We start from the raw sequence: 18858 nt of genomic DNA, 5'->3' as shown, positions 1-18858 counted from the left end.
ACTCTCTGATTTAGTCAGAACATCACAGAGATGGAGAAGCTTCTGTTTGGGTAAGAACCTGGTGATGATATCAAGGATTTTTCACCTCAGCTACAGATCTAATTTGATGCTTGATGGAGCTGATGGTGAAAAAAAGTGTTTCCTGAAATTATTGAGATTTTACTGATCTGTTATTGAAGCACTTGAAAAAGAAACTAATCAGAGTGTCTTCTGCATAAACTTGACCAATATGACTTCCTAGATTCTTTTCCCAAGTGCAGAAACACGTTAGTGGAAAAAATGCAGTAGGGAAAAAAATAATTGGGAAAGTAAAGCAAGTTCATTTGTAATCATGATTAATGTCTTTTCTGACATTCTCAAGAAAAGTGATTTTCTCTTAGACCAGGCAGAGAGCCAGGAACAGTGGGAATATGAACACAGTCTGAGAACAACCTGCCTGCAGTATTTTTAGTTGATTTCTTTGACCCATTTCTATCAGCGCCTTTGTGGATCATTTGATCACATGCACCCAAAATGTCAGTCATCCACCATTGCCTCAGATTGCAACTATTTCTGTTTGTGCCCACAATGAGAGGATGGGTCACATAGCTTTATTAATCAACAGATTTCCTTTTCAACTGCTGTTACAGTTTTGCTTTGAGTATTAAAAACCCTTTGGGAAAGAGAGCAAGGAAGCGTCAGGGCTGTCAAATATCGTGCTCACTATCTACAGGCGTCACCATGGTTCTATGCAATTATGAGCATGACTTGATTTTGCCTGTGGCACAGGGTCGACAAGGTAAAATCTGCCACCTGCTAAAACTGGAAGCCAAACTTCCAGGAAGTTCAAGGTGATATTTTGGCCCTAAGAGCCATGTCTGAAAGTTTGTTCCAGAAAAATACAATGTGAGGGGAAAAATAAGATTTGAAAGAGCTCCAGAGCTCAGTATTAACTGCACATGTGGCATTTTGATCCATTTCCATAAAGCATAACATAATATTTGCTAAAGAAGGAGGAGGAGGAAGGGGAAAAAAGACCACAGTTAATATTCTCCTTCGGATCCTCCATTTGCTGATTACTCTGCAAGCTGTGTAATTGGGTGTCTCTGGCAATGTGATGAAATGTGCCACAAACATCAAAAAACGGTGCTGTATTAAATCTGCTTTTCATAATCTCTTCTCATTTCCCAGACCTGAGACGTTTTATTCAATTTTTCCTGACTAAGTTGATATGTAAAGCCATATAAACATATCAATGCAAATAAATACATATATATTTTTCAAACACTCATCGAAATGCACTCATTACAAAGATTTGCATCAAGGGTCTCTCACGTTGTTATTACCCCAAGTAACTCATTTTTTTTTACTACTGCATTATTTTTAAGAACAGTTTATGGGCCTACAGGCTACTTCTTTGTATTTCATTAATAACCTCAACTCTATCTATCATGTTTCAGCCTTATCTTACCTGATTAAAAAATCATTTCCCTATTTGCATTAAGGGCAAAAATCTATGCAAAGTCACCATAATGTTATTCAAGCCGTGGCATAGCAGTGAAGATCCTATTACACACTGGGGCTGTCTCTGTTTTCAGAAGCTGCAAGTCCAGAAGGGACCACGCTGGTCTTTTATTCCAACCTGCTGCAAGGCACATGTCAGAGAAACCTATTTTGCCTTTGACAACACAAATATTAAAAATGCCTAAGTGACTTAAATACCTGCAACTTTTGTCCGTCTATCACTTGAGGCTTTTGCATACATTTTACTTGGTGTCTTCAGGATTTGTAGGCTCTTTTCTGATGAAGGATGGCTTTCTGTGCAGCCCTGGGAAATTCTTCAGCTCCATTGCCCAGTTCTGTCCCACTGGCACTACAGGTAGCCTGGTGTCCCCAGGTGAACATGACCCCATGAGGCTGAAGCCCAGCCTCCTCACCATCAGACAGCTCAGTCTGTGCCTGTTGAAGCCAAAGGAGGAAAATACTTTAATTTCTCTATTCTTTGGGTAGCATCCAAGCGGAGATGCAGTATAAATGCATCTTGGCTATCCTAGGCATGCCAGGTTGGACGCAGAGCATAAAAGGCATTTAGCTTTTTGGCTTCCACAGACTTGAGGCAAGCCAAGCCTGTTTCCCAACTTCACTTCTCCTAGGAGGTACCAAATTGGTGGCTGTGCCTGCAGACCTTTGAGCCCCTGCCTGCAGCAGCAGCATCTCTACAGGGTCCTCTCTGCAATGCTCCTCTTGCAAATCTTCCCAACAAGTTCCAAGCAGAGAATGCAGGAATTCATCTACTAACAGCCAGCAGCAGACAGCACACCCCATCCACCAGAAAGGTAGGGATTTCCTGCAGTTTGGACTCCTTTCAAACACATTCTCTCTGCATTAGAAAAGCAAAATATCACAGCATTGGATTGCTCTGTATCCACATGAAAACACATGGGAGAACTGATAAACAGCAGTGTGAGGTTTTTTCAATAAACACAGAAGAAGGTCCAGCAAAAGATGACGATGGTAGGATTTTTCATCTCCTTGGAGATCAAACTTGCTCCTTATGTTTTTCAGGGGGGATCATAACAGAAAAACACATCATGGAATGACTGCTCTGCTCTAGGACATGACTGAGGAATCTGGGTATGCTTAAAACAGCCAGCACAAAACAATATAAATGAACACAAAGTACTCTGCATTGGTGACACCATCTGTGCAGGGCTGATTTCCAGCCCACCACCCACCATGACTGCCCAGCTTGCCCATGGCCTGCAGACCTCACAACACATGGGGTTGCGCCCTTTGCACTGGGAACAATTGGGGGTCCAATGAACAAACCTAAGGTCTCTACAACACCTGCTGAACAAAGAATGAGCCATTTCACAAAGTGCATCTTCACCTGAGAAACTCATCTGTTCTTCCTTTCTTATGGTGTCATTTCAAAGGTGACAGATGCCACAAAGACTGAATGAATTGAGCCAATGGCCATCTCCATGGCTTGGAGGCTTCAGCCTGTGTGGCTGCCAGGTACAGGAGACCATTTCTCCAAGGTCTCCATGAAAAGAAGCAGATAGAAACAAAGCAATATAGGAGCCAGTTTAATAGATGTCCACATCTGTTCAGGGAAAGATATAGGAAAAAGTGAAATCCTTAGTATAAAACATTGCTGATGGGTTTCCATGTGTACAGACTTCTTGCTCTTTAGCTGAAAAATGAACTTTCCTATAAGAAGAGAAATCAATATCCAGGTGGAAGTGGCTCAGCTCCCTTCAGCTTGTGGTTGTTCAAGGAAAAATGTCATGTCCAGATATGCAAAAAAAAAAAAAAAAAAAGAACAAAAGATCTCAACTGACACTCACCCAACCTCCTCCATTCTCCAAGTTAAACTGGGAACTTTTATCCGTTTAGTAGAACTCCTTGCGATTGTCCTGTGGAGACCACCAAAGATGAAACTCTTCCCTCCAGGAGATTACCTGCTGCCGACGGACCCACTTGAGGAATTAAGGACACATTTATTGAAGATCGAAGCATTCCGGCTCCCTGAACACCCACCCTGCTCCACCCCGGCCCTCTCCCCCAGATAAGCCACCTAACACGTTTGCCCAACCTCCCCATAACAGGCATTTTAAAGGAAGAAAAACCTCCTCCCGATCCACTCTGAAACATGAGATATTTCTCAGCCCTCAGGAACGTCTTAATTTCCTCTCTCTGCTCTTCATGCTGGAGACTATTGCTCAGGCAGGAATGTTTCTGAAGTAAAACAGAAAAGAATTACATTGGTGGGGAACAGTGGAAGGGAAAGCTGATGGAGCAGAGGGAGTGAATTAGTCCTTGGAGATATCCAAATAGAAAAGAAAGTTGTCTGAGTTGTCAGAGTAATGGTGGGATGGCCAACCACTGGTCAACAAGGGCTGAGCACCTCACTGAGCTGTGGATTTACCCAGCTCCATCCCACAGAAGGTTTTGCACAGGGAATGTGGAAAGACTGATATCCCAAACAGTGAGAGTTTTATTGAAATACTTTCTAGGTCCGAGCAGATTAGTACATTTTTCCCCATTATAACTCAGTTTTGTTTTGTTTTGTTTTTTAACTGAAGATGTGTTTCAATCCAAATGTTTCATTTTAGCATTAAGCAGAACCTTTCTGGTGGACCAACTTTTCCCCCTTTTCCAACAGCATCTAAAAAAAACCATCTCCACTCCTGCCAAAAAACCACAACAAAAAAACCTCTTTCTATTTGCCCTCACTGAACAAAATGTTGAAGCTAAGCCCTCGGAGCATGTTGCTGAATGAGGACCTCTGTTTGGCTACTTCGGTTGGCATTGCTTTCTGGCATATCTTGGAGAGGACAAGGGGTTGTTATCTGGTGAACCTTCAGATGGTCAGGGCCAACAAAAGTGAGCACGGCTCTCTTTTCTTAAGGATGAAGTGGAACATACCAGCCAGGATGCCTTGTACATTGAAAAATTCCTGTGCTGTCACGCTTAACTAATAAATCGTTGAGCTATGTAAACAGGGCCAGGATGCTGGTTATTTATTTATTTGTGTGAAAAGAAAAGCGACTTGTCTGCAGGTTGCTTGCCAAATGCATGTCAAGCAGTGGGGAAAGAAAAATCAACAACAAAGCCAGTTTAAAGACAAAATATTAAGAACCCCAAATTGGGTGAAAATTGCTTTCTGACAGATATCACCTATTGCAAACGAGACAGAAATACAAGTAATCTTGTAAAATGAAAGCCAAGGACAGACTTGTACCTGCCTTAGATGAATAAGTATCCCATTATCTTGAAGAATGAGGGCCTCGGGCTGTGATTATGCCACTATTGTATTCTAAACAGCATGGTTTGTCAAATGGAATAAATCCTAGCAAATCAAATAAAAAAGGGATCCAATTTGAAGCTCAGCACACAATTTATTATTTTGTTTAATGTTGCCCTCTTGATGTTACTGATTATTGGGCAAATAGCACCGTGTTTAAGCATGTGTTTAGTCGCCTGTACCCCTTGCAAGCTCACAGCTGTCACCCTATCACCCTGTGCCAGCAACAGTTCAGACCAATATCATGGAAACAAACTCAATATTTGAGCTTCCTTCTATTCAGGTGACTCTTGGGGATGCCTCTGAGTGATGCGGTGGCCAGCATGTTGTAGCACACTGGCAGCACCAGACCAACTAGGAGGTAGTAGCAGGCAGTTTTGTCATTAATTTATGAGGTGGAAGCAAATCTCCCACTGTTCTTATTCCATTTTATGGGTCCCAGTGATCATTGAAATGGCTTTCAAATGTACCATCTCACGTTTTACAATGTCTCAACCTCAGTTAAAAGGAGAAAGGAGGTGTAGAGTACCGAAGAGATTATACACATCACTGGGTGTTATAAACACTTGATATTGCTTTAACTGCTTGAGTCACAGCATGGGATTGGACATGCTGGAATGTGCTGGAATGAGTTGCCCAGAGAAGCAGTGGATGCCTCATCCCTGGAAGCACTCAGGACTGGGTTGGATGAGGCTTTAGGCAACCTGGTCTAGCAGATGACAACACCACCCATTGCAGGAGGTTGGGACTGGATGGTTTCACATTTCCCTTCCAACCCAAACCATCCTATAATGTTATGGTTCTGTAGTGCTGCCCTTGCACAAAATGGAAGCACTGGTGCTTCTTGTGCTCACCTTGCATGAGGAGCAATCTTCACATTCTAATACTTTAAATGAGGATTATTGAAAGCATAAGTTTTAAATGTGAAAATACCACCGTTTGTCATCTCCTTGGAGTAGGAGCTCTAACGCCACATTGTGCTCACACAACGAGGACTGACCAGCATAGGGAGCAATGTGACAAAGTCAAGGAGTAGCAGCAAAGAATGATGGATTTAAAGAGTCAAAATAAAAGTGGGCACATTTTATTTAGGTAGAGTTCCAACTGAAATCAATAAGAACTACAGAACGTAGCCTGGTAGTTTGACTTGAAAGCATTATTTGTTAACAGCTATGAAAAATGGAAGAATTTTTAAAATCTAATTTATTTTACATCATTTTGTGTGGGCTGTTTAACTTTATTGAATCTCATTGCTTTTTGGACACAGCAACGTCGTTCATTCTCTGTTTCACATCACTGCCAGCCGGGAACATCAAAGAAGTTATTCTCAAATCCCTAAAATAACTAGAGAGATTTTGTCATTTAGATAAAGGACATTTTGACTTCAGTATTCAGCTGTCAAATATCTGTAAAACACAAGGGAGAAACTCATTTAAAAGCCAAGATTGCCCCACATTCACAGGACTTCAGGAGCTGGGTTTAAGCACCTTTGTTCTTCATCTCCCTGATTGCCCAAATACTGGGAACTCAGAGGAAGAGAACCAGCAAGAACAACTACTGATGCTTCTTCTGAGCACTTTGTAAGTCACTTCAGCAAAAGTTTTCCTGACACTTTCAAGCAAGGAAGGATGGTGGAAAAAGAAATGCAACAACAAAATAACTCATTATAGAACAGTTACCTGTAGTCATGACATTAAAAAACCAAACTGATTTGCTCCTTTCCCCAGATGCTTTGATCAGCTCAGAAATGATATTACCTGCACAGCTTCCTTTTCCAACATAAACAAGAAGCAATGGCAGAGCTTCTCTTTGCTTTGTGTCCACACCCACACAGTCTAAATATATTACCCAAACAAAACCCTGATTGGAATCCAATATCATAATCTTTTCAATCAGGTTTCTGGTGGACCACACATGTTAGAGAGAATAACATGTGCCCAGCTGTTATGTCTCAGTTTGGAGAAGGCAAGAGCACTGCCACCTTCACAGTTTTCCTTTACTATCATAGAATCATTAAGGTTGGAAAAGACTATAAGAATCACCCAGTCCAACCACCAGCCCATACATCACTCAGAGCCACAAAGGTGCTATCAGGGCTTTAATCTGTAAAAAGAGTGTAAGAATAAACAGAAGAAAAAAAAAAAAAAAAAAAAGAAAGAGTGAAAAACAATTGAATGCCCAAAGAAAGTCATGAAATCACATGCTAAATAAATAAATAAAGCAAAATCTCTTATATATATTTACCTTAAAATCTGCTGGGCACTTCAGCGCTACCCACCATGGCTTTATTCTACTTTTCCATCCACTTACAGATGAGCTGCCCGCTCGCAGCCATCCCCTGACCCCTCTCCCAGCTCTTGTGCTGTGGGGTGACGCTCCCAAGCGCCCATCTCCCCATTCAGGACAACGATTGTGCTCTCACCGCTGCACTGAAAGCCCTGTGCAGAGGGGAGGGAAAGAGGGGAGAAGAATCCAAAGGAGCTCTGGCACCCCGGCCCGATAAGAAACTTTAGCCCTATTCAGCAGCTGACAACCGCTTGTAGAATATGATCTTAATCCTGTTTCTAACATTCTTTTGCCATTCGGCCTCCTTATTCCAGGCTGTATTCTTCTAACCGCCGCTTTAGCAAATCCCCCAAATAGAATTACTGGGGGAGATAAACATCAAAGGGAATTCAAGAAATCTACAGTAGGTTCACACAGTAGGGGAAAGAGGGGCAGGTGGGGGTCAGTGGAAAGGGCTGCCTTTCCCGTTGCCCTCCATCCCTTTCTGGTTGCATTCCTAAAGGCTGCCTCGCTATCTCCACAGAGTGGCCCCACAGACCTGCTTGTAGTACTTATTTTCATTCTTCTTGAGGTTTTTTGTTGTTGTTGCTTTTTGGATGAGGGCTCAGCTGTGCAAAATGTTTTGCATAGCCAGGGAGGTGGTAGATGCCCCATCCTTGGAGGCATTCAAGGTCAGGTTGGACAGTGCTCTAAGCGACCTTTTGGAGCTGTAGGCGTCCCTGTTCATTGCAGGGGAATTGGACTGAATGGCCTTTAAGGGTTCCTTCCAACTCAAACAATTCTATGATTACGTGTAAAAATGTCTCTTTCCCCAACAGAGAGGAGATGGGGAAGGTGGAGGTGGGAGAAGGACAGAACATGAAGAGCACTGTGAGACTGCATAGTGAGTCCCAGGAGATAAAAATCAGACCATCTATAAAAGAATAGAGACCTAAACCCAGATCTCCCACCACCCGCACGAAAAGATGAATTTTCTACTAAGAAATGGGGCAGCTTCAACCCTGAGCAACAAGTCTTACTTCTGTTGTATTCAGTGCCCCATTACATGTGGTTTGAAAAAAGGCTTCTTGGTTCTGGCTTTCCTGTTTGTCAAAAGAGACTGAAAATCCTTGTACACTCATTAATGCCTTAGATTCACAGCTCATCAACCGCAAGCCTCGGGAATCCAGCTGGATCACAACTCATTGTCACCCATGATCAGGGTATGCACCATGGCATAGACTTTCCAGTTCTTCTTTCATCCAACTGCATGTCAAAACTCGTTTTGGTCAGTGCACAAAACCTCTGAATGTAGGGCACTGACGAGGAGGGCCACCTTACAACAGTTGTTTTACTTCCTTTTAACACATGTTGTGGTTTTGGCATCTCGCCTCTCTAGAGAAAGGCACGTGGAGAGAGGAGGCATTCCACATATTCATCACGTCCAACAACAAGAGGGGGGAAATCACAAAGGAGTGTGCCTTTTTCAGCCTACGCAACTTCTGTCACAGATTTTCAGCGTAACTGCTTGATTTAAGCCATATGATAACCATGTGGCACTTTTACAACCCTGACATGGGGATGCATCATCCCTCTGCTCATCTCTGGTTAGATCTTAAATGGGAAAGCATTTCTGATTTTGAATACTGTTTCAAGGAATGTGTGTACTAAGCGGAGAGAACCCAGAGAAAAATAATGTGAGTAAAAGGGAAACATTATCCATAAAGAAAAAATATGAATATTGATGTTGTTTTACCTGTAGAGAGAAAAGCATATAGAACATCAGACATATTCGTCCTCCATCTACGTGAAGAGCAGGCTGTTAAAGAATGAATGAAGAAACCAGAACACGTCCCATGCTAAGGAATTTATTCTTCAAATTTTGCAATCAGAATTCGTTTGTGGAGGCTTTTATGCCCTGTGAGAAGTTCCTAGGTCTCATATCTGTTTGGAATATGCCATGTTATTTGATATGTTGGGAATAGCTATTTACTTCTTGCACTTTGTGTGGCCTGAAGACTCAGATATTACTAGACTGTTCCCAAATCTCTGTTTCCAGCTTCATAATCTAGTCTGTCACCCTGCACATCACAAGCCAAAGAACTTCAGTGAATTAATTCCCTTTTGAAACAGGGAATCTATTCTCCCCTTTAAGCCTGCCAATAAGGACAAACTTTCCCCATCTCACCTTCAGTTACTGTGGTTAATTGCTCTCCTAGTCCATGTTAATCTCTCTATGAGATCCTGTCTCATCCTAAGGCTCATACCTCCTTCTCGAGTTGCTTGAGATTTCACCCTTGATTGCTGATGGAATCCATTGTCCTTCCTGATTATAAAAAGCTCAGCTAGATCAGTTGCACAGGGAGGCTTAAGTGTTTCCAAGACCATAATGAAAATTCTTTTCTGTAGAAACTGTGACCCAAACATGAAACCCAGCCCTCAGTGGGAGACTTCTAATTTCATAGGAGACAAAAGCCAAGCACGTTGAGAAGGAAAAAAAAAATGTCACTGGCTTGGAGAACGGGGATTTATCATTCAGGTGTGAAGTGCTCCATCATCCTTCACCCATTGCTTCATTTAGGGCTGTGGATTTGTTGTTGTTCTAGGGATTTATTTTAAATCAGCAGAATGGGTTTGGGAACACTTTGTGTCTGACCTGTCTGGATGATGGGACAACCAAAAAGGTGGTCAGCTTTCAGGATCCAAGGCTCTTTTCTTGTCTCATTCTGTCAGTGTTTATTTTGACTTGAGGCCTGAATTGGGGAAGATCTGGGAGATAGAAAGGCCAGTGGTACAAGGTGCACTTGTCTCCAGGGATGAGTTCGCAGCAGCCATTCAGATCATGGCTCACCCCATGAGCTGTGAATGATGGATCACCTCTAGCTGTCCAGGGACAACTGAGCCTCAGTCTGCCCTTCCTGGTGGCATCTATCTGAGATAAAGTTGTCTTTTTATCCAGAAATATTATTCCTCAAGCTTCACTGCAAAGGACTCCACCAAACTGGGTGGTCATCACACATCACCTATTTGAGACGGGGCTTCTAGGCAGTGAGCTCCTGGAAAGGGCACTGTCCATAGACGTGGCATGTTCAGCCACCTCAGTCATTAACTCCATTTGTCATATTTCATTTGGAAGATGCATCCACCAGAGACCGCTCTATACATCCAAGCAGCAACTCCATGCTTGGCTTGGTTTCAGGGTTTATGATCCCAGCACCAAAACATCTGTCACACAGGAAAGAGTAAAACATCCAGATACAAATTGCTATTTGATTTCATCCACAACAGTGTTATCTCTGACTTAAGCACAAAAATGTTTCCACCAGATCTAAGCCTATGGAATAAAGTGGTCTCTAGAAGTTCTTAACCTCATGTTCCTGGCGTGTACAAAGATTTATGTCCTTGTTGCTTACAGCTATTCTATTGAGGTTGGTGTAACATCAGGAAGCTCCGAATGTAGAAACAGAATGTAGAAACAGAATAAAAAGCACAATATGGGTGAGGATAAGCTCAAGGATAAAGACCAGAAGAACCCTGAGAAGCAGCATTGGTTGTACAGTCCTCACTGTGACCACACAGCTTTCTGTTTAAGAGTCACAATGTACCTTTTTCTCATGAATTTACAGAATGAACTTTCTATTATTCTCATTATCAAGTAAGGCAAAATAGACTGCACAGTGTTCAGTGTGCTAAAAAACAGGTTACAAATTGGGGCTTCCAATTGGTCAGACTTGAGGGATGCTTTTGTTTGGCCAGGCTTAGGACTCATTCTACATGTTCAGGCACCGGTTACACCACACCCATGTCTGGATGAGTCTCAGTATCCCAGTACATGCCTTCTCCTCTTAATTCAGAGCTTGGGTCTCCAAACAGGATGGTCAGAAGCAGGAGCTGAGAGCTGCAAAGCACCCATATGCCCCACAGTGTGATCAGAGCTGCAAGGATGTCCTTGCACTGGGAGGCTCCCAGCCTTTCTCCACACCGTGCCATTGCAAAATCAGCTTTTGGGAGGACTCTGCTTCTCATTTATTTCTCCTGGTCCTGTCCGTGCTTCCCTCATTAACCCTGCCAAATTTCAGACAGTTCTTAAAACAGTTCCAATTAACTGCCTTCTCAATCAGTTTGATCAAAAATGTTCTTGCTAGAAGTGCGGCACACCCGTGTAATCAGGAATTTCCTGAAGGACGGCCACTACAGTGTAAGAAGTTTGGATTTTCTCTTGGAAAATAATCAGCTCAAAAAAAAAAAAACCACCAAAAACCCAGAACTATGTGTCCCCGTAGCCAACATTTTCCTTTTTATTTCTTCCAGAATTCAGAGCAGATTCTTCTCCTCCCCCAAAAATTTCATTCTCCTCGAAATATTTCATGGAGGAAAAGCAAACCAAAAGCACTCTGCCCTGGCTCCGAGTTCAAACACATGGGGATTTTCACACAGCCCAGACCTGGGGCTTGGAAACACTCCGGCTTCTTGGCAAAGCTGGTTCACCCAAGTAGCTCAGAGGCACACCTCCAACCAGCTTAACACCAGGCAGGCTAACCCACTTCTAATGATTTCCAATATAGATCTGCTGAAGGTTCCCTTTCCAAGAAATAGCAGCAACTATCTGAGGGACATACTTCCAGGGCAGGATATTTCCCCCTTCCCCCCTCCTTGGTGAGCCCCCTAGATGCCCAAGTTATGATTTTCTGCACATTGTTTTCCCTTTTCTCACCAAGAATCAGCCCAGAGGGTCTATGTGATTTATTCAAGCAACAGCAGCACATACAGCATTTCTTCACCCGACCAGACTGCCACAAGAGGGACGAGCTTGGCTGCATCCCTCCCTGCTCCTAACGCTGGGAGATTAGATATGGAAGCCAGATAGCCTGGCTTTGGAAGCAAGCAAATGAACAACTCTAAATACCTCCCTAGACCCAATGACCGTAAGTCCTTGGTGGTGGCTGGTCCTTGTGGGATAATGCCAGGAATAGGCATATTAAGCACATGAATGTCAAGTCCTAATTCATCTCTTTAATGTTGTACAGTAGCAGGACTGTACCCCCCTGCTGTGGTGTAATTTCACGCTGAAGAGTCTGATGGGGCTTCCTGCAGACTGATCCTTTATGGATCAGAAAACTCACTTTTCCTTTGTGTTAGAGGGCCCGGAGATTATCTTATTAACCACCTCCATGCCAGAGCAGATTAAACACCAGCCTCTGTCTCTTCTGAGGACTCCTGTCTGTGTGTCTTTCCCACTCCTACTGGTTCACACTGCAGAGGTGAAGAGCACTAAAACCTTCCATCAGCATGTCTCATACTTACATAGCAGATGGGCTACTTTGCATTTTCTCGGCTCAAATGTGTCACTGACCTTGCTTGAACACTATACCAAGTGTAAGCAGCTCGGGGCACTCACACTGGAGCTCCTGTATCCCGGGCACTCACACTGGGGCTCCTGTATCACCTTTTCAGCCCTTAGGTGATCTGCAGAGCCACCAGGCAACTCAGTGGGAAGGCTGGCTCAGACAGTGCCATAGGACAGCAGGGACCAGTCAGGACATCCCTATCCCTCCAGTGGTATCAGGCAGTGCACGTGAGTCTGGAAGGTGGCAGAAACCCCAGTGTGTTCTCAGGGAGTTCTCAGATGGAGGATTTTCCAATTGGAGAAGACAAAAGCCTTCTGCTTTCACCTCCCTGAATGATTCCAGAGGGCCACCCTGTAGCCACGTCCCAGCGTGTAACAGGGGATGATAGCCTATAATCTCATTTTCTGGGCTGGCTGCCCTTCTGGTGCCCCTCATGCTCCATGTAAATCATCTGAAGTCTGGTTTCTTTGGTTCGCAGAGCCATTCTTCCATCGTCTGCTTCTGACAGGCTCCTGGCTGAGCAGGGAACTTGTCAGAAGAGACAGTCCCTGTCCCAGGACAGTGCCACCAATCACAGAATGGCTTAGGTTGGAGGAGGCCCTACAGATCATCTGATTCTTACCCCCCTGCCATGGGCTGGGTTGCCAGCCACTAGTCTGGTCCTTTGATGTGATCCTCCATGGCCACAGTGCTGCAGCGAGGGCAGGACTCTCATCCACACACAGCTTTGGCAGAATGTGAGCTCCCTTCCAGCTGTGTTCAGTGGATTTCAATTATTTGGGGTGAGGATATTGTTCCTATCCGTTCACATCGTGTACAACCACAGACCCAGTGGCAAGTTTCAGCCTTTTTGCAGCTCATGAAAAATAACCTGCTTTTTATCTGCAGCAAATAGCATCGCCTGGGTCTTATGGCAAACTCTCTAACAGCTCTCCAAGCATTTAAACAGTCCTCACCTGTCTATAGGGCTGTGCTAATCCCTTCCCAGCTGCTATCCTGCTGGAGCAGGGGCTGGTTTTAAGAATTCAGTCATTAATAAAGGTGGTTGGGTTTTCTTTTCTAATGCAGGCAAAAGAGTGAGAGATTCCTTGGTTTAATTGTAGAGTTATCTCATTCTGATTTCATTTTACACAGGAGAAAACAAGCACTTCTACTCTACCCCAGGTTTGCTTTAGGGTACAGCAATGGTCAGCAGCTAGAAACTTGTTCTCAGATTCTCCAGGAAGAAGTGGACTATTTCTTTTCTTCTGCAGACAACCTACTTAAGAAATCCCGTGGGGCAGATGTGCAACTCAAACCCTTTCTTTCTGCATTTACTGCCTGACATCGCTCTCCTCTGCCTGCATGAGCTGGATCAGGTCAGGGTTGGACCTGGGACTCTTCTGCCCTTTCTGAAGGTGACAGGGAAGCCAAAGTCCCCTATTCTACCCAACACTGTGTGTTTCCCTGAGACTCAGCTTGGATGAAGGATCCTCTCCAATCCTCGAGCCGCCAGATCCTGCAGCAGAAGGGAGGCTGTTTGTTTAGACCTATGTGGGTTAGGCAGCTCAGACTTTATTCTTGCACTTTGATAGGTTCCTAAATGAAAATCCAATAATATTTTAAGCAGAACGAGTTCCCATGAAAGTCATTTCTAAATCGCTCGGCTCATCCTACCTGTCGGCTGGATCCTCCATCCCCACTGTGCTAAGCTGGGTGCAACAGCACGACTCCCAGCCCTACTCCCCTGTGCCGAATCCAGCCCCACCAGGGCAGCACCCGCTCCACTGCTTTAATGAACATGTAAATAGATGGGAGGCTTCTGGCCAGGGTGACCCTCCCGTCAGGAAGTTCTCCAAAGCAGCTCGGAGAAATAATACTTTATTCCTGGCCGTGCAAATAACTGATAGGGACCGGCTAAGAAGGGTTCATGCAAATACTCCCGAATTAAGCTCCGTCTGAAGTGAGAAAGGGAAGATGATAAACACACCCGGCTTTAAAACTGCAAAATATGCTTTGCAGGCATGAAACCGGAGCAGTAACAAAACTATCTGACATCATATTAAACAGCAAAGCATTTCTTATTCTCAGGGCTGCAGTTACCTAAAACCAGAGTCCCATTAAAGAGTCCTAACTATTATTTACATTTCTAAATCTTAAAACCATTAACAAAAGCCACTTAATTCAATTACTTTCCCTGGGCGCTGATGCTATTACATTATTGTCACGAAGCTGAGTTTCTCTCTTTTCTTAATTCATTCCTCTTTTCTCTGCACCGAGTGCCTCCCCCTCCTCCCAGTCTCCCTTTCCCCAATGTCATTGTGTAGAACTAATGGGGTAAACTGAAATGGTATCTGTCCTCATTGACAGGTTTATGAGAATTTAATAAAGCGTGGCGCGGATAAAATGAGATATTACAAGGCCACACAAAGCTGATTGACTTCTCCACGTCAGCGTTTTTATTTGGTTATTTATTTATTTCTTCTCAACGCAGGGGTGATCTCACCAGTCCAGAAGAGATGAGGGGAAAGGACAATGCGGAGGAACATGAAGGACCAACTGATTGATCAGCTTCTTCATTGTGAAGAACCCTTACTGCTCTGCACTTTGCTGGTCACTGGGAAGATGGCTCCTCCAGCACTCCCTGTGTCTGCATACCAGTGATTGCTCCCTCCTATTGGGGGTCTGAAGTGCTTCACCATCAGTGGTGTGAACTGGGCCTCCGGTTGTGCTGGCACCAATGCTCAGCCTGGATGCAGTGGAGCGGTGCTGTATGAGTTGTGTGTCTGTATAGGGGTGACATCTGGTGTGTCAACATGGTCCCTCTGCACCCACCTGGTGGGCCCACCCCACACCCAGAGCAACCACAGCCAATTGGTGCAGGATAATCATAGGCCATAACTGGACTCAGAGCATCCCCAAGAAGAAGGATGCCAACAACCTGTTCCAGCAAGGCACGGCGCTACTGTGCACCTCAGCTTCCCCTCCTGCTCTATGACCATCCTATCTGCGTAATGCGAAGTGCAGAACATTTGCAGGTCTGCACCATCAAATCTCCTCTGCAGGACTTCTGGGAAAATCAGTGTGAATTTTTAAGTGTGTTTGCTCTCATCCTACTGCTCACAAGGAGAGCTGGATATCCAGCCAGTGCAGTAACTGGCTGGCTGTCTCCCTCTCCTGGCCTGCTCAGAAAGCAGAGCTCAGAATGAAGAAACAAAAGGGGAGGGTTGAGGAGGGATAAATGTGGGGTCTGTGTTTTCAATGCAAGGAAAACCATGATACTGGTGATCAAGGAGGTCTGGTCTCAGCTCAGTTACACTCAGAGATGCACCAGGACCACGCTCACAACTTAGGACCCCGTTTAAATTTTGATCCCAAACAATGTAATAACATTTATCTGGAGGAAGACTGTCAGGATTAAATGGGAGGCTGCTCCTGCTAGACTTAAAACCTGGTTTCATGTGGGAACAATTTTATCCATTTCTCTGCGATACGCAGTCAGATGGGTGGCAGAGATATCTTTGCAGGCACTGTACTGGATTCAAGGCACGGTCCTATGCACGACAGTAAGTCCTCATAGTCACAGTGCTCAGGTCCATTTGCAGGACCAAACCTTGCAGAGATGTCCTGCCTAGCAAAAATGTCCAGGTTTGGATGAAGCAAGAGCCAACCTTCCATCATTTTATATGAGCACTTCAAATCGCCTGAAATCCAAGTGTTTCTCCCATGAAAACTTGGGCTGTCCCATCAACACACAACTCAGAAAAGAGCCTTGTGCATCATTCAGTGCTCCTTGCAAACTGAAGGCACAAAGTGAGTTTTTAGAGAGCAAAAGACTTTTAGAGAGGCCGATTTCCACCGGGCCAGCAGCTCAATCCTGCTCTCTGGTGGCTCACATCTGAAAGGCCAACTGCATCCAACAGAGCTATCTACCTGAGCACCGTGTTTCCCCATGGGCTGGAGTTTGTGCTCTCTTTTCTTTATTAATTTACCTTAAGATATGCTTCAAAAGAGATGGAAACCATTAAAGGTTTTGAGATTTGCCACTTGCCTCACCACCCATCCAACAGCCTTTCCTGGGCTGACCCTGTCTAAGCATCCCCCAGTATTGTGTTCAACACAGCGGTGACCCCTTATGCTTTACTCTGTAACATAAAGAAGGGGCCAAACTCTTCTGCTCTTGCTCTGCTCCCCCTCCCAAATCACGAGAGGTGCTCAGTGCATAAACGTATGTAAATCTGTAGCAGTATATCCGCAATAGCCCCATATCTCCTGCTTTCCTCCTCCCTCCGAGTTGCTGGAGTAATTACAGTGTAGCAGTGCCAGCACCAAGAATTTCTGCTGATGAATGCACTCAATCTAAACACAGTTTTATGTATCATTAATTCCTTTAGTATTCAAAAAAATAACTTTTTTGATGGCAGATAATACTGTAATCACTCACAATTGCCAACACAATTATCTTCATTCAGCTGTGTAAAGCAACTACTGGAATAATTTTAGATGCTTAAATATTTTTCTCTCTCTCTTGCTCCTCTTTCGCTCCCCCCCACCTCTTTAGTTTTTAATGTTCACATGCTCACGTGCAATGCTGTTTGGATTTGGGCTGTTTTAACATGGACACTGCTAGAAATGAGTCCTCACTCCTTCATTTGTATAGGGAGGAGGTTTCCGGAGCCTGATCCCAGGGCTTTCAAGGTGCACTGTTTGCTCAATGGGTTTCAAACAACCCCAGAAATCCCCCAATCATTGAATCATTAAGGTTGGAAAGACCACTAAGATCATCTAGTCCAACTGTCAAAGGACATCCCTGACCCTGGGGACCTCACTGCTGGGATTTGTTCATCTCTTCGTTCCATACCTCCAAGGCACCATGCAATAGCAGCACCATACTCGATACAGAACAGCTGACTGGACATGAGAACCACTTCCCAATATCCCATGTCCCTTTCTAGCCAAAAAGCTTCATAATTTAGCATAGCAAATGGATGCACCTACACCTATTTGTTGTGTTTCCCACCTGAAAATCACCTGGGCTGGGAATAAGGAGACAAGAGAAAATATCTTGCATAGTATATTATCCGTAATGTTGATGGGATCCTTTTACTCTCCCAAGATGGTGAGCTAACTAAGTAGTGAGCCAGTTAGTGATCCCCACCCTGCCCCCTGTGTGTAAGAAGCAGGTGCCCAAGGAGCAAAAGATCATCTTCTACTGGTAGAGGTTCCTTCTACAGGTTAAGCTGCCTACACAGCGAATGCCAAGGGTGTCACCAAGTGGATCGTTTGGTTGAAACATGCAGTTTGCTTGCAGAGAGAGGAGAAATGAAGAAGACGGACCACTGTAAAATGTAGCTTGGATCTGACTGCAGAGGGCCAGGCCCTGGGAAGGGAGACTGGCAGTGTTGGAGGGTGGTTAACAGCCTGTAAGCAATAGGGTGAAATAGGAGAACAGTAATGTGCGTGTTACTGGTAAGAGAGAACTATCGCTCATTGCTTCTTCAGACAAAAAGGGCAGCAAGTGCAAACAGCCAAGGACAGCAAACAGGAGATGCTGCTTCCTGTAGCGTGTGGATACGCTGTGGCTCTCCTGCTGCAGGGCGCTGTGAATGCCGGAGTTGCATTGCCTCACCCAAGAAACATCTATTTACACATGCACACAGCTATTTGTCACTATAACTTGAGAAGCCAGACATCTCCAGGCGCCAGGAGATGGCGCTGGAAAACATTCCTGTGTGCTTACCGTGCCCTTGGGGTCTGCTGTCAGCTGCTGTCAGACCAACCAGTCCTACCAACAGTGTGTGCTGTATATTTCTGACCCTCCCACGGTAAACACAGCTCTATGGCAGTGCTGGGGCGTGGTGACCCCCAAGGCAATGTGGGAGATACAGGGGCAGGATCCATCCTAATACCCATCATCCCAAAGTTTGAGCTTTGTTAATGTGCATTAATATAAAAGCAGAACCTTGCCACCCTACTGCCCTTGGTCTGCATGGGAGCGCAGTGCCCTGGGGAGCTCACACTGCTGTGTGATCATCTGAGCCCATCATCTGAAAGGGTGGAGAGGAGAAAAGGAAAAGAATGAGGGGAAAAAAACCACAGGGTCTAGGAAACAAAGGCTATTCTTGCATGTAATATGCTTGACCCAGATAAACAAGGAGCTGCTTGTCCTCAGACAGAGAGCAAGAAGCTGTAAGCAATGAGTTAAGAGAGCTGAATATTCCCAAGGCTGGATATTGCCGTCAGCAAAGCCGGTGCCAGGACTCTCTGTGCATGGAGCTGTATTTCAGCCCAGGGCAGCTGTGCCAGGGCAGCCCTGACAGCCGGAAGGCTGAGGGAAAGCAGGTGGCCTGAACCACAACAGCATGAAGCCGGGGCTGGGGATGTGGAACCCCCCATGGCATTCTGTAGCTCAGCACTGCATCTGCCAGAGCTGCTGGGAGGCAGTGGGAGGGAAAAGATAATCCAAACCCTTCCCAG

The 18858-nt window shown here is 44.7% G+C and overlaps 1 long non-coding RNA gene across 1 annotated transcript; it reads right to left on the bottom strand.

Moving 5' to 3' along the window:
* Positions 1 to 549: 549 nt before the first annotated feature.
* LOC146759056 (uncharacterized) lies at positions 550 to 7263 on the bottom strand. Its single transcript, XR_014933045.1, has 2 exons — positions 3330 to 7263; positions 550 to 2359 (listed from the first exon to the last, which is right to left on the bottom strand). It is a non-coding gene; the product is annotated as an uncharacterized LOC146759056 (long non-coding RNA).
* Between the last annotated feature and the right edge of the window lie 11595 nt (positions 7264 to 18858).

The sequence above is a fragment of the Coturnix japonica genome, chromosome 11 (genome assembly GCF_054131305.1).
Source record: "Coturnix japonica strain WE chromosome 11, WE-NBRP24, whole genome shotgun sequence".
In the NCBI taxonomy this organism is placed as follows: Eukaryota; Metazoa; Chordata; class Aves; order Galliformes; family Phasianidae; genus Coturnix; species Coturnix japonica.
The sequence above is the reverse complement of the archived record's forward strand: the minus strand, read 5'-3'. Positions and strand labels throughout refer to the sequence as shown.